The sequence below is a fragment of the Paramormyrops kingsleyae genome, chromosome 24 (genome assembly GCF_048594095.1).
Source record: "Paramormyrops kingsleyae isolate MSU_618 chromosome 24, PKINGS_0.4, whole genome shotgun sequence".
NCBI lineage: Eukaryota > Metazoa > Chordata > Actinopteri > Osteoglossiformes > Mormyridae > Paramormyrops > Paramormyrops kingsleyae.
In genome coordinates, this window is record NC_132820.1 from 24,737,046 (window position 1) to 24,750,960 (window position 13,915).

General features: G+C 45.2%; 1 pseudogene; it reads left to right on the plus strand.

Moving 5' to 3' along the window:
• The first annotated feature begins 10,340 nt into the window (after window positions 1–10,340).
• On the plus strand, window positions 10,341–10,520 carry LOC140582581 (U2 spliceosomal RNA; annotated as a pseudogene).
• Window positions 10,521–13,915: the final 3,395 nt, after the last annotated feature.

Genomic DNA, 13,915 nt, shown 5'->3' on the forward strand with positions numbered 1-13,915 from the left:
ACATTCAGGGAAGCCAGACACAGAAAAAGCTGTTAGTAAATTAATGTACCTCAGTCTTAGCTGACTGGATGGGACAAAGATAGGCCTGTGACAACTTAGTGAAATGGTTAGTCACCACAAGCACATCCAGCGACTTGTTAGAGGAATATCCTACATTGACTAAAAATCAACATAGACCAGTTTGAAAGGTCTAGAGCAGGGGTGTCAAACTCCAGTCCTGGGGGGCCGGAGCCCTGCACAATTTTTGGTTCACCCTCATTTAACACACCTGACTCAACTCCTTGTACTAATTACCACACAGCTCTTGAGCTGAATCATTTATGGTGAAACAGGGAAAGAACTAAGCTACACAGGGCTCCGGTCCTCCAGGGCTGGAGTTTGACATCCATGGTCTAGAGGTTGTGATGCTCTCATGCGGGACTCTGGCGTCTGACTCAGGCAACTTGCTGAAGACACAGTGGTGGCAGCATCTCACATACTTCTTCAGCTGCACCTCACTGCCATTGTGATTGAACTGCTGCCCAGCCAGATACGAAATGCACTGTTAGCCTTGATGTCTGGCTTCGTCAAAAACTCCCTTGAGGATCCTTATTCTAAGTACAGATAGAACAACATACTGGTAAGTTTTAGTCTTCATAGTGTGGTTACGAGACACAATACAACCCCAGCACAGGAAATAAGCTTCTCCCAAAGACTCAGGAGCCTCCATCAGAAGATTTTTGTGGACGATCTCTCCATGAAGGATGCCTCTTGTGCTCAACAAAGTACAGCACCCATTTCTGACAGGAGTAAGCCTGCTGTAATTCTATGGACTAGCCCCTAGAGGGGGCAAACCTCAGAAAGCTGAGGGGGCCGAATGCACGGTACTAACTGAGGCAAAAGAATGGGGAGGGGGGGCACACAGTCAAGCACAGAGTTCCAGAACAGCATGACCCTCCTGCTGTAAGATGGAAGAACCTGTAAACCTGGACTCTTGACTATGAATTATCATCCACCTCAGACCACTTTATTAACTGGAATAAATCGACTGTACTTTCTGTAGTTAAAGACTTCCAGTTCAACCCAATGGTTCCACTAAAATCTGGGAACAATAAATACCTGGGCATTAACATATCCGCCAAGCTGTCTGATTTAATACGGTTAAATCACACTCCCATATTAAAACAATAGAAGATGATCTCACTAGGTGGAGTATTCTACCCATTTCACTTATGGGTAGAGTAGCAACAATTAAAATGATGTTCTTACCAAAAATTAACTATATATTGTCAATGGTTCCGACTTATCCTCTCCATGCCTGGTTTAAATAATTGGACTCCATAATTCCTAATTTTTTATGGAAATCTAAGCCACCATGAATAACTCAAAGAACAATACAAAAAGCCAAAAATCGAGGTGACCTTGAGCTTCCCAATTTGTACAATTATTATCTTGCCAGTAGAAAACAATATATACTAAAATGGATCAAACAACATCCGGTAGACCATATCTGGCTGGACACTGAACAGACATTATCTAATGACGTCCAAATCCAGGATTTGCCCTGTATCAGCCCCACCATTAAGTAACATTGCTGCTTTAGGAGCAACAATATTAGCTCATCATTGACAGTCTGGTGGGAATTTCTTAAATTAAAAAGATCTGTACTGATCCCATGCAGATTTACACCCATCTGGAACAATCCTGATATTTTACGAAATTAAAAAACAATAAACTTTAAAACATGGTACGATAATGGAATAAGATACATGGAACATATTCAAGATAGTAATTTCATATCATCTGACAAAATGGTCGAACTTTATGGCATAGACCAGTGGTTTTCAAGACGGTATTGCAGGGGGGCCGCCAATTATTATTAATAGAAATTGTAATATTGTTAATATAATAAAAAATGTCTAGTCAAAATCAAATAAATCATAATTTGATATATAATTAAATAAATTACCAGTTTATTCAATTAAGACAATTAACAGCCTTGCTTCCGAGTACTTAGTTAACCCGACACAAAAAGCGGGATCGTTTAAATTCTCTTGCAGTGGGCCGCGGAAACATATGTGTTTGGCTGTGTGGGCCGTGAGTTAAAAAAGGTTGGGAACCACTGGCATAGACAAAAACAAATATGCAAATCTATGGTGTCCCACCGGCAGGGGTCGCTGTCTCTGAGCGGGTGCGGGTCTGACCTGGGGGGGTGGCATTGGGTGGGGGTGTACTCAGGGGGATGTGGGATGGGGGGGCCATCAGGCTCGTCTGCACCGCCGCGCTGGTGTGGGCGGGTCCGGGGCCGAGGCTCGGTAGCTGGGGTGACGTGCTGGCTCCCGGGGGGGTGGCTGCCGGGGTGGTCCAGAGATGGGAATGTCCCGGGGGCTGGAGGGCACTGTGATGGGGGGTGGGGGGAGAGGGGCTGGGGTGGGTTGCCCGGGGGCAGGGTGGTCGCGGGTTCCCTGTCCGAACGGACTGGCTTCCTGCCCGCCGGGGTGTGTGGGGTGTCTTGGTACTGGGGGCCCGTCTGGGGCCCCGTTGCACGTGGCGGGTCTTCGTCCCACCGCCCTGCTTGCCGGGTGGGGACAGGGACAGGAATCGATGAGGGGTCGGTTGGGGACCCGGCCCCTAAGAGGGGGCCCATGCCTCGCGTGCCCCGGTTGTGCCCCTGTCTCCTACACTCACATCACAATACACTAGGGTCTGGGGGGTGGTTCAGGGCGGTGGAGGCCGAAGGGCTGGGTTATGCCACATGGCCTGGCCCACACACCCTACCATTGGCCAATGTGCCGCCACCCAACCACCCAATTTTAATGCACCTCGGTTCTCCATACAGCACATCCAGCCCTGATACACCTGGGATGGGGCGCATGGGATTCAGCCAGCGGTGGAGCTCCTGCCCTGACCACCCCCCCACTTTTTATGCACCACAGTTTTTAGTTTGCACACACTTCAGTTCACACACTCATTCACACACACCAACATGTACACACCTTGTACACACACTGAGCGGGGGGGCGATGGGGGCCTGTGGGGGGGGGGCGCGGGTGTCCTTCCAGACCTTCTTGGTTCTGGGCCCGGCTCGCGATGGGGCTGGGGGTTGTGGGCTGGGCCGGTGGCTCCCCGTCTGGTGTCCTCTGGTGGGGCCCCTCATGCGGGGGGGGACAGTTTTCCTGGTGGGATTGAAATACTGCCCACATCTTTACAAAAGCAGTTTCAATCTCTGACGCTAGAACTACTAAGCCTGCGCAAATCTGCGTAAATTCCCTAGAACTACTAAGCCTGCGCAGATTTGTTCAGGCCTTCAGCTCCATTGTCCTCGTGCTTTTGTTGTGCAAAAACACTAGTTACCTGTGAACCCCGACACATTTGCATTTATTTACTCAGACTCCTAGTTCAAATCCATGGCAGCCCAAACCTATGTGTGTAACATGGAAACCTTCACAAAAGCCTGCCATATCTATACAAAATATCTCACACACTGACTGACCTGCAAATATGAAAGACACACATTCACAAAATATATGGAAAGACAAGTCTATTTTATTTATAAAAAATAGAGTGAAAATAGAATGAAAAGTTGCTAATAGAATGAAATGAATAGAATGAAAACATGCTACGACATCAGTCTCCAATGTATGTTTGTACACAAATGTCATAAGCTGAGTGAAGTCATGGTCCATGGTTGATAACATGCTCATACACATACAGAAAGAAGTAATGTCATTTCATTTTGATTGGCTATCACTGAATTATAAAACCAAAAGTGAATTTTGTTTTTGTGTGATCTCTCCAGCTTTGCATGTTCTCTCCTCTGACTGTTCATGTAAAAAAAATGTACAAAAAAAAAATAATTATCAGTCTCTCAGTTCCAGGTTAATCTCTGTCTGTTTCAAAGTCTGTGTTTGCAGCGTTTGCAGACCCAGTGACTATCTTCCCTGCATTTGGCGCAGGTGAATTTGTGACACTTTACGCAGGCAAACCAGCTGCGATTTCTGCTGCAGCTCTCTTGTACCTGGCACTGAGTTGTCCGTACAGGTCCTGGCACAGCAGCAGCAAACACTGCAGCAGCGTTCCTCTCTGTCTCCATTGCCTTTTGCTGCATGAATCGGCAATGGAGTTCCTTGGCTAGAAGACTCAGAAACAATCTTCTTTTGCCTTTCCACCCTGTGCATGCCTTGTACAGAACGTAGGCATTCACCGCCGCCAGGTCCAGCATGTTGTAAAATACAGCTACTGGCCACCTGCGTGTTGCTGCTCGTACTGAATACATGCGCACCGATGGAGGAAGTTCACGGCGAACTTTATTCACCGTGTCCAGTAGAGTCGTGTTGCGCTGAAGCAGTCTGTGTGACAGAGACAGTGAGGTGAAGAAATTGTCCGTTATGACATTTCTCCCGTCGTCCAGAAATGGCTCCATCAGACTCATGACCACGTTCTCTGCCAGCCTGTCCCTGGGGGTCACTGGGGTCCTTTCCCAAGTAAGGGGACACGTTGCAGACGTATTTGGTTACCAAATCCGTCGCCATCCAGAACTTGATCCCACATTTCTCCGGCTTTGATGCGATATACTGTGTGAATGGACAACGAACCTTGGTCGGGAACAGCTGCTCATCTATGGTCATGTGTTCTCCTGGAGTGAATCTCTCAGCACAGTTCTTAGTGAAGCGTGTCCAGATGTCAGATATCGCAGCAAATCTGTCTGTTTTCACCCGTTCTGCCCGCGTGTCCTTGTCATCAAATCGAAGGTGCTGCATAATTGAAAGGAATCTATCTCGGGACATTGTCTCTTTGATTACTGGCACTAGAAAGTTTTCCGACCAGCAATCCACAATGGCGCCAACGGGACACATGATTGCTCTCACAAACAGAATAGAAATGAATGCCATCAGTTCATTAATTGTCAGCTTCCAGTCCGGCTCTGTTCTGCGGGCGTGACGGACCGTACACTCTGTGATGGTCTGCAGCATTCCCACGTCTAACAGGCAGAGGAAGCTTTGGAGCACACTTGTAATTTTACGCTGTCGGAAGATAAACAAATAGAGACTGGTAAATTTACATGAACCTCACTCTAAATGGGTTTATATAAATAATACATGGGTTTATATAAATATCACATGTGCTTTGGCGATGACAAACCTTAGCAGACTCTGTGGGTCCAGTGTGCGCAGTGAAGCGCAAGCGATGTGCTGATGCACTGGGCGTTCCGCTTCCAATGTCCTCCTCTACCCACACAGTGCCGCCTTTTGCCGTCTGGCTCGGACTGGGCTTCCCGGTACCACGGCGCATCTTCCGTGGAGGCATGTCGGGTTCTTGTTCCATCTCCGTTTCGGACTCTTCCGATGAGTCATCTGTGAGCTGCCGGGCAAACGAAACCTGGCCTCCGTCAGAGTCTGCTGCGTCCATTTCCTGCAGCAGGGCCAAAGCCTGAGGCGCTGAGAGGCTCTTCCTGCGTGGCAGTGATGCGGAGGCCATCCTGATGTGCGTCTTCAGAAATGCGAAGGAGAAATGATTCTCCCGCCTCGGTCGCTCTGCTTTTATGCACAGCACTGTGCTGTAGTTATGCAAACAGCAACGCCACTCCCTCACATACACAGTCATAATGAACAGCGTCACACCTTTTGGCCACTCCTACAGCATTTATATGTTGTGAAAAGCCGGCCTAATTGCATACAGTCTGCCATACTGCCATCATTGCCATGCCAATGGAATGCTGGCAAAAGTGCCAATTGCCCTCACATTGAAATGGATGTGCTAATTGGCTGGCTTTTCAGCTGTCCATACCACTGAAACGCCAACAAAAGCCCCTTGATTACAGTATCGGTCTGTCATCACTTGCCATGTCAATGGAACGCTGCAAAAGTGCCAATTGCCTTCTGATTGCGCTTCTAGCCTAGGAACTCCGTTGCAGATTCATGCAGCAAAAGGCAATGGAGACAGAGAGGAACGCTGCTGCAGTGTTTGCTGCTGCTGTGCCAGGACCTGTACAGACAACTCAATGCCAGGTACAAGAGAGCTGCAGCAGAAATCGCAGCTGGTTTGCCTGCGTAAAGTGTCACAAATTCACCTGCGCCAAATGCAGGGAAGATAGTCACTGGGTCTGCAAACGCTGCAAACACAGACTTTGAAACAGACAGACAGACAGACTGTGTGGGAGAGTAACCACTGAGACAAAAGGCAGAAAGATGATGAAGAGATGAACCTGGAACTGAGGGACTGATAACATTTTTTTTTTTTTTACAATTTTTGCTATTTTTACATGAACAGCCAGAGGAGAGACAGCCAATCAAAATGAAATGACATTACTTCTTTCTGTATGTGTATGAGCATGTTATCAACCATGGACCATGACTTCACTCAGCTTATGACATTTGTGTACAAACATACATTGGAGACTGATGTCTTAGCATGTTTTCATTCTATTCATTTCATTCTATTAGCAACTTTTCATTCTATTTTCACTCTATTTTTTTATAAATAAAACAGACTTGTCTCTCCATATATTTTGTGAATGTGTGTCTTTCATATTTGCTGGTCAGTCAGTGTGTGGGTTATTTTGTATAGATATGGCAGGCTTTTGTGAAGGTTTCCATATTACACACATAGGTTTGGGCTGCCTTGTATTTGAACTAGGAGTCTGAGTAAATAAATGCAAATGTTCCAGGGTTCACAGGTAATTAGTGTGTTTGCACAACAAAAGCAGGAGGACAATGGAGCTGAAGGCCTGAACAAATCTGCGCAGGCTTAGTAGTTCTAGGGAATTTACGCAGATTTGCGCAGGCTTAGTAGTTCTAGCATCAGAGATTGAAACTGCTTTTGTAAAGATGTGGGCAGTATTTCAATTCCATTTATTTCAGCACCAGGACAACAGCCCCCCCCCCCCCCCCCATGAGGGGCCCCACCAGAGGACACCGGACAGGGAGCCACCGGCCCAGCCCACCAGAAAGTAAGAAGCTCATTAATCATTAATTGCAATGTGTTTGAGTGCAGACATGAGCATTAGGAGAGCCGGACATTGTTGCAAATTGCACTGTAATGTTGGCCCATACATCCACACTAGAGAAACTTAAAACACTGTCTTGACAGTCAGTTAAAACCAGCCACAGCCTAAGGATTAATGGAGCTCAGAATGGGCTGAGATATCCCTGATCTGTCTGCCGGTTCCTGCTAGCATGTTCCAGGGCCCAGTGTTGGGAAAGTTCATTTTCTACATGAACTAGTTCAAAGTTCAGTTCACATATTTTAAAATGAACTAGTTCAGTTCATAGTTCATAATTCAAATTTTTTTAACTAACTTCGCAGGTTCCAAAATGAACTAGTTCATAGTTCTTTTATTTTTTCCAGTATGTTGCTGCAAGCTGTTACCCTAAGAATACTGGCATTTTCCAGTTGTTGCCCCCCATTCAGTCCACACTCGTATCCAGCTGCAGCTTTCACCCTACAGTATATTCTCAGAAACATGAGGAAGAACGTGCTGCTTGAATGGTTTTTTTAATGAGGAATTAAGAAACAATCTGAGGTAGGAACCAGGCTGAGGTAGGAAACAAGGATGTACCTCAAAGCGCAAAACATTTAAACATTGATTTTCTTCTCAGTAAGTCACTTTTCAATTTTTTGTGAATGTATTTTTTTCTGAGTTGTTTGCCCAAAGAAAAAGAACAGATCTAGAACTTGGGTAATAAAAGTGAAATATTTAGTCCAAATGAATGAGAAAAAACTAAACAAAAAAATCCCTCAATAACTTAAAAAGAGTCAATCAGAGTCCAAGGCCATGGACATAAATGACTCAAATAATAATAATAATCATCAATGGGGAAAAAAAAAGTCCAACACGTGCTGGGCCAAGGACAGTGTTACTTTCTATCCAGCTTGAAAACCCCTTATCTGAATGAAGATCCTCTGTCACTGGTCCCAGTGGTCTCTCCCTGCTAGGTCTGCTGTGTCTTGCTTCCAGTAAAAACAAGATATGCTCTGTTATTTTCATGCAGCTCACCTCTGCACACCCACACACTCATCTCCATTGTGCTTCTATAGCCCAATAAATAGGTCAGAACAATATTTAAGATACCTTCAGATCTTTTTGTTGGCATTCAAGTTCAGCTGCTTCTCAAAGTTGGCATCTCCCAGTCGGTTTCTCCTGGGCCTGAATGAGACGAAACAAGAAATTTTAACATCATGAGAAACCGGAGTTTTTCTGTTAAATCTGAAGAATGAAGCTGCAGAATCTTTCTTCTCCATTTCACCACTGGACTGGGGTTGACCTAAGTCTCTTGCAGCTGAGTTATTAGAGCTGAGGGTTTGAAATTCTCTTTTCAGCATCAATCTGTACAGCACACGTTTTTCCTCATCTTGGACCCAGTCTAGCTTGAATCTTGGCATCAGCATAGCGGAGAGTATGTGCTCCCTCTTCTCCAGAAGATCTGCCAGCCTTGTACTCAGTGACTGCAAGATGCTCTCTATAAGGGGACGGCATGTAATGAGACCCTCTGCAGCAGTCTGCTTCATGCTCTCATCCAACAGGTCATTCATAAGACATTGCAGTTGCACGATGGTTGGAGCCAGGTAGCCAAGAAAGATGTTTTTCTCTGCTTGGAGGATGTTTAATGCAAGTGCTAAAGGCCTCATCACGTCCACAAATTTGTGAATGAAGTTGACTTCATGTGGAGAGAATCGGCGAAAGCCAAACTCATCACTCACAGTGTGCAGAATCAGCATCATGTAGGGGAGTGGCATCATTTGCAGGGGGGACCTCAGCCACATTTATTTCTGCCCTGATAGTTAATGTTGCTATGCGAGACAGTCTCTCCATGGCAAGAAATACAGAGTTCCATCTTGTGTCATTTGGCACAATAAAGCTAATCCCAAGCTTTTCCTCCACAGTATCAGAAGCCTTTGGACTTCGCTTAACTCGATTCCACAAAGCAGAAGCTTTTGCAAAAACAGCTCTCGACATTGTTTTGTAATGTGGTTCAGTTACTTTTTCTGTATCTTTGGCCACTAGATTCAAGGTGTGAGCTATGCACCTTCTATGAGGGGGGAGAGAGGGATGATCCAGACCTGAGAGAGAATGAGGCTCCATCTGGTCATCTTCATCTGAGTTCTCACTGGCAGCAGCAAAGGCTGACTCTGGTTCACTGTCATCTTCACTTTTAGTTTCATCAAAGTGGACCACTGTCTCTGGCTGTTCAGTATCAATAGCCACATCCATCCCAAAACAATTGAACGCCTTGACAAAATTTGAAGCGTTGTCTGTAACTGTACACACAACCTTGTTGTGGATTTTGAATTCTTTGTTGACATCTGACAATAATTTTGCCAATACATCATGTGTATGTGCTCCTTTAATACGCCGACATGCCAGGACTGCAGAATGTCTCTTAGAAACATCATTTTTGTTCAGTCAGTGGATAGTGATGCCCATAAATGCTTTGTTCACAGCTGACCAGCAATCTGCTGTTGTGCACACAGCATCGACCGCAGAGAGTTTAGTTTTAAGTTCACATATGTTTTCTTCAAATTTCTTGTTCAGCAGTGTTTGTACTTTTTTTCTTGATGTCACCTTTTTGGATGGCTGCAACCCCTTTATTAAGTTTATGAAAGCTGGGTTTTCCACTTTCCTCAAAGGCTGCAGGTCTCCAACAATATACTGCAAATCCAGGTTGTCCAGCTGCGGCTGGGAGATAACAGAGCTGCCGTTACTGTACGCCGTTATTTGGTTTTGGGTGGTAGAACAGGATCTGTCTTTCCATATTACACACATAGGTTTGGGCTGCCTTGTATTTGAACTAGGAGTCTGAGTAAATTGATCTGTCTTTTGATTTTTTAGTGACCTGCACATACCTTAAAAGGTTAGACGGGTGCTTTATTTCAATATGCCGTTTCAAGTTTGCTGTTGACGTTGTTGATGTGCGGAGTTGCTTCTTGAGACCCGGCGGGCACAGTTTACACAAAAAGGTAAGGTTTTTCCCACCTGGATCATCACTGACCTTTTCAAAAAATTCTTTTAGGTGGACATATGAAGTTTCATTCATCATTGAGACAGAAGTAGTGCCGCTGCCTTCATCGGATTTTGCCTCCATTCATCCTTCGCAATTTAATGACGCATGCGCGGTGCGACTCTGTGGTGGCTGGTGTTGCCAGATCTGGTCTTTCCCCCTGTATAATAAAGCCCGTTTTAGATTGTGTTGTAGCGGTTGTATCCTAGATATTGTACAGTCAGTGGTTATAGCCGGGATTTTGCCTGGCTCCATGGAAATCTGGCACTCTCTAGAACAAAATTGAACTACGAGAGAACGACGTTCATAAATGCCAGAATGAGCGCGTTCACGTTCACGTTCATCAGGCAGATATACAGCACGTTCAGTTCACGTTCACCCAGAATATGAACGAGTTCATGAACGATCGTTCAATGAACTCGTTCAGGCACAACACTGCATATTAAACGGATTTTTGAAACAGGGAGTCGGAAGTGGGGCTTGCCCCGTCTGCTCCAGGCATCGACTCTGTATTGCAGTGCTTCCAGGAACGGTGCACCTCTACTGCCCCCTGTTGTTGAAAGGCAGAACTGACTGACTGAATGGGTGACTAATAGACTGAGTGCCTCTGGATGGCCAGGTAATTAGCCGCATGTGCTGTGAGGGAGGGGCCCTGTCCGTGCCCCCATTTCCCGCCGTTTTTCTTTTTTCTTTAAAGTAAGGTGACACGCTGTCGTTTGTGCGGTGGGCAGCTGTGCTGAGGTAAGGCATGACGTCATCTTTCCCTTTTGAATTTCCCCTCATGTTTGTTTAAACGATTGCTGTTTTTTGAGAGGACAGGAGGACAGGGAGGACGCCGGTGGCTGCGACGTCCCTGGGCATTCTACTCCGAGCGGGGGCGTCACGGAGGCCCGGCTAACGGCGACCCGCTAAGCGGCGGCCCCATATCGACTCGGGTCTCTCTTCGGTCTTCAGGACCGGTATACGTTTCTTTTCTTTTCTGGATTGGAAAAGACAAGAGCAAAAGTGGAAGAGTTGACGAAATGGCGTCGGATGGCGTAGCTTCTAGCGGTGGGGCGTAAAGACCTTGCATTCCAGAGCATCCCCGCGCATATGAGAGTCTGCTCCGTACATCTCCGTTCAGGTAAGTCAGGTTCCGGTGTGATCACTAGACTCCATTCTTGTGTTTGTCCCTAAAGAGCAGCCAGGATAGGAAATGCTGGAAACCCATCCCGACCGGAGTCCATCCCTTCCCGGTGGCACAGTAACCCGAAAGTGTTTGTGAGTGTGGTTTATGTCAGATTAGGAGAGCTGAAATGAACCTTTTGTTGGATGATAGCCGGCGACCAAAACAGAAAGAAAAACGTATGCTGAAAACAACTCGCACGTTTTGTGAACGAGGCTGAAGGGGGTGCGGTTTCGACAGAATCCTGTAGAGGGCACTGTGTATGCTAAATTGAAGGCTCCAGGAATGTTGTCGGCATTTCATTTCATGGTCACACGGCCATCGGCTCTGAAATTAAGCTGTTCTTTTAAATAGAATTGTTTAAATTTGCAAACTGAATTGTATGCTGTGTTTGAATGTTCAGATATCATTAGATATTTCACTGCATATTTTTCAACTTAATGGCCTCTGAAATTGGTGCTCTGTCACTAAGACGTACTACACAAACAAAGCATTTTCTGCCCAGTGTAAAGGCTTCTTATTCAGTTTCCCTACAGTGGATAGCTGGGGTCCGTGGGATGTTTGGATGTTAGTGTCAGGGCATTCTGGTAGAATGTGACCATTGGCAACAATGGGCTGGACAGCTCTGTGCTCATCTTGTCTCATGTGGGACTCCCACCATCACTGCCACTGAGCATCTCCTCTACAAGCAAACACTGGGGTGCCACCAAGACCAGCAGGCTGCTGGTGGCTCTGGGATGCAACCACTACTGAGGCCAGATGAGGGAGCCACTAATGATGGCTTGAAGACATATCAGTGTCAGAATGACATGTTTGAGATAAATGTAGAACTACAGGATAAATTTACAGTTATACCGCCAGGTGTTTTCATAACAGCTCGCTTATAGTAACATTATCACTAGCAACCATTTCACTTGTTTGACGAGAGAGAACTGACAGACTTTTGTCTCTCATACGTTCCCTGTAATTATGCGCTAAATAATGAATTGTCATGACCGTTATTTGATAATGTGTGTGGTTTTTATGTTGTTGTATGATAAAATCTTGTCGCCACGGTACTGACAGTAATTTTGTGTCACCAATTAGCTAGCATCGCTCACTTGGTAAGAGGCTGAAGCTAGGTTTGCCGCATAGCCTATGTGGCCATGGCTTGTAGTAAAATGGCACATGGGATAATGAATGGACATGATCGTTTTTCATATTTATGTGTATAGTTTTTTGTCATGACGTTAAAAAATCTTGTCAGTCCGTTTCTGACAAACTTGTGTTGATCAGTGACCTGAGCATCGCTCACATGGTAGACTATTATCTGTCTGAACAATTATAAATTGCACTGACCAGAAAAGCTTGAGTGTTGATAGCATCACAGGCAGAACCATAAATGATTTTTTTTGTTTGTCATTTTTAAACACATTGACAATGCATTATAATGCATTCATAAAGCATTATAAACACGGCTATATTTCTAAAAGGGCATAACACATTGCCATGATTATTATGCACTATGACTGCCTTATGAAGCTCTCATCTATAATGCACTATAGATACCTTTGTAATGCAGTAGAAAGCTGTATTATTCCGACCATCATAATGCATTATGAGGGTATCTATAGTGCATTCCAGATGAGAGCTTCATAAATCATTCATAATGCATAATACACATGGGTATAATGTGTTATGCCTTTTGATAAATAATTATAGCCACGTTTCTAATACTTTACGGATTCATTATTATTAGTTATGAATGTGTTTATAAATTGCTAAAGCAATGGCTTTAAGTAGTGTTACCTGATTTTTGTTTACAAACGTAACATTTTTTGCTGAGGGGCTCTCTAACCCCAAAATGGCCTTAGATGAATTTGCAGAGACAGAAATCTTCCAGAAGGAGCTGGAGGCTGCCAAGAAACGGGTGGAGAAGAAGATGGAGAAAAAGAGGAAAAGGCCAGACTCACGACAAGCAGGCCGCCTTTGCAGATGCTGCCGCATGAACCTGAAACAGGGACCAAACAGCTAGCCTGCACATCCACACCGGCTTCCCTGGAGTGGCAGGGAAATGCACTTACTGCCCATCTAAAGTGTACTCTGTATACCGAGGAGATTCGGGCGTCTCCTTTGTTTAAGGCAGAGTGATAAAGATGGGTAAACTTAATAATTTTAATTTAGTCATTTTAATGTAATATTTGAATGCAGGCCTTAAATGATCCATATTATTTCAATAAGGCCTCCCTTTAGGGGTATAGTCCATGCTTTTACGTTTGTGTAAAACAAACCAAACAAAGGACACAGCCGCATGACCCCGCGGCGCCGAACAAAGAAGCACTGTGGGACACACGCCGGCGTCCGAAACAGACTGAGGAAACGAGCACATCGCCCGCCCCTGCCCAGAGTCCCGCTCGCAAACGTCCAGTCTAAACTAGGTGACCTAAGAGCGAGGTTGGGGTTCCAGCGCGATGCAAGAAACTGCAATATATCACGTTTCACGGAAACGTGGCTGACCCCCCTGGTACTGGATCTAGTGGTGACTCCGTCGGACTCTTTCTCTCTTTTTCCTGTTTCATAACTGCTTGCTGTTGGTCATTTAGGACTTGCTCTTTGTCCATGAAACTATGTCACCACTATGCTTGCAAATTTAAGGATCTAGGAAATTAGCTTATATAATATTATATTATAATATAAATATAATTTTATATATATAATAATAATAATATACAGCTGCAGACTCTTAATGCCACTCTCAGGCCCCTTCCGTTTGGTGGACGCATGTGCAGAAAAC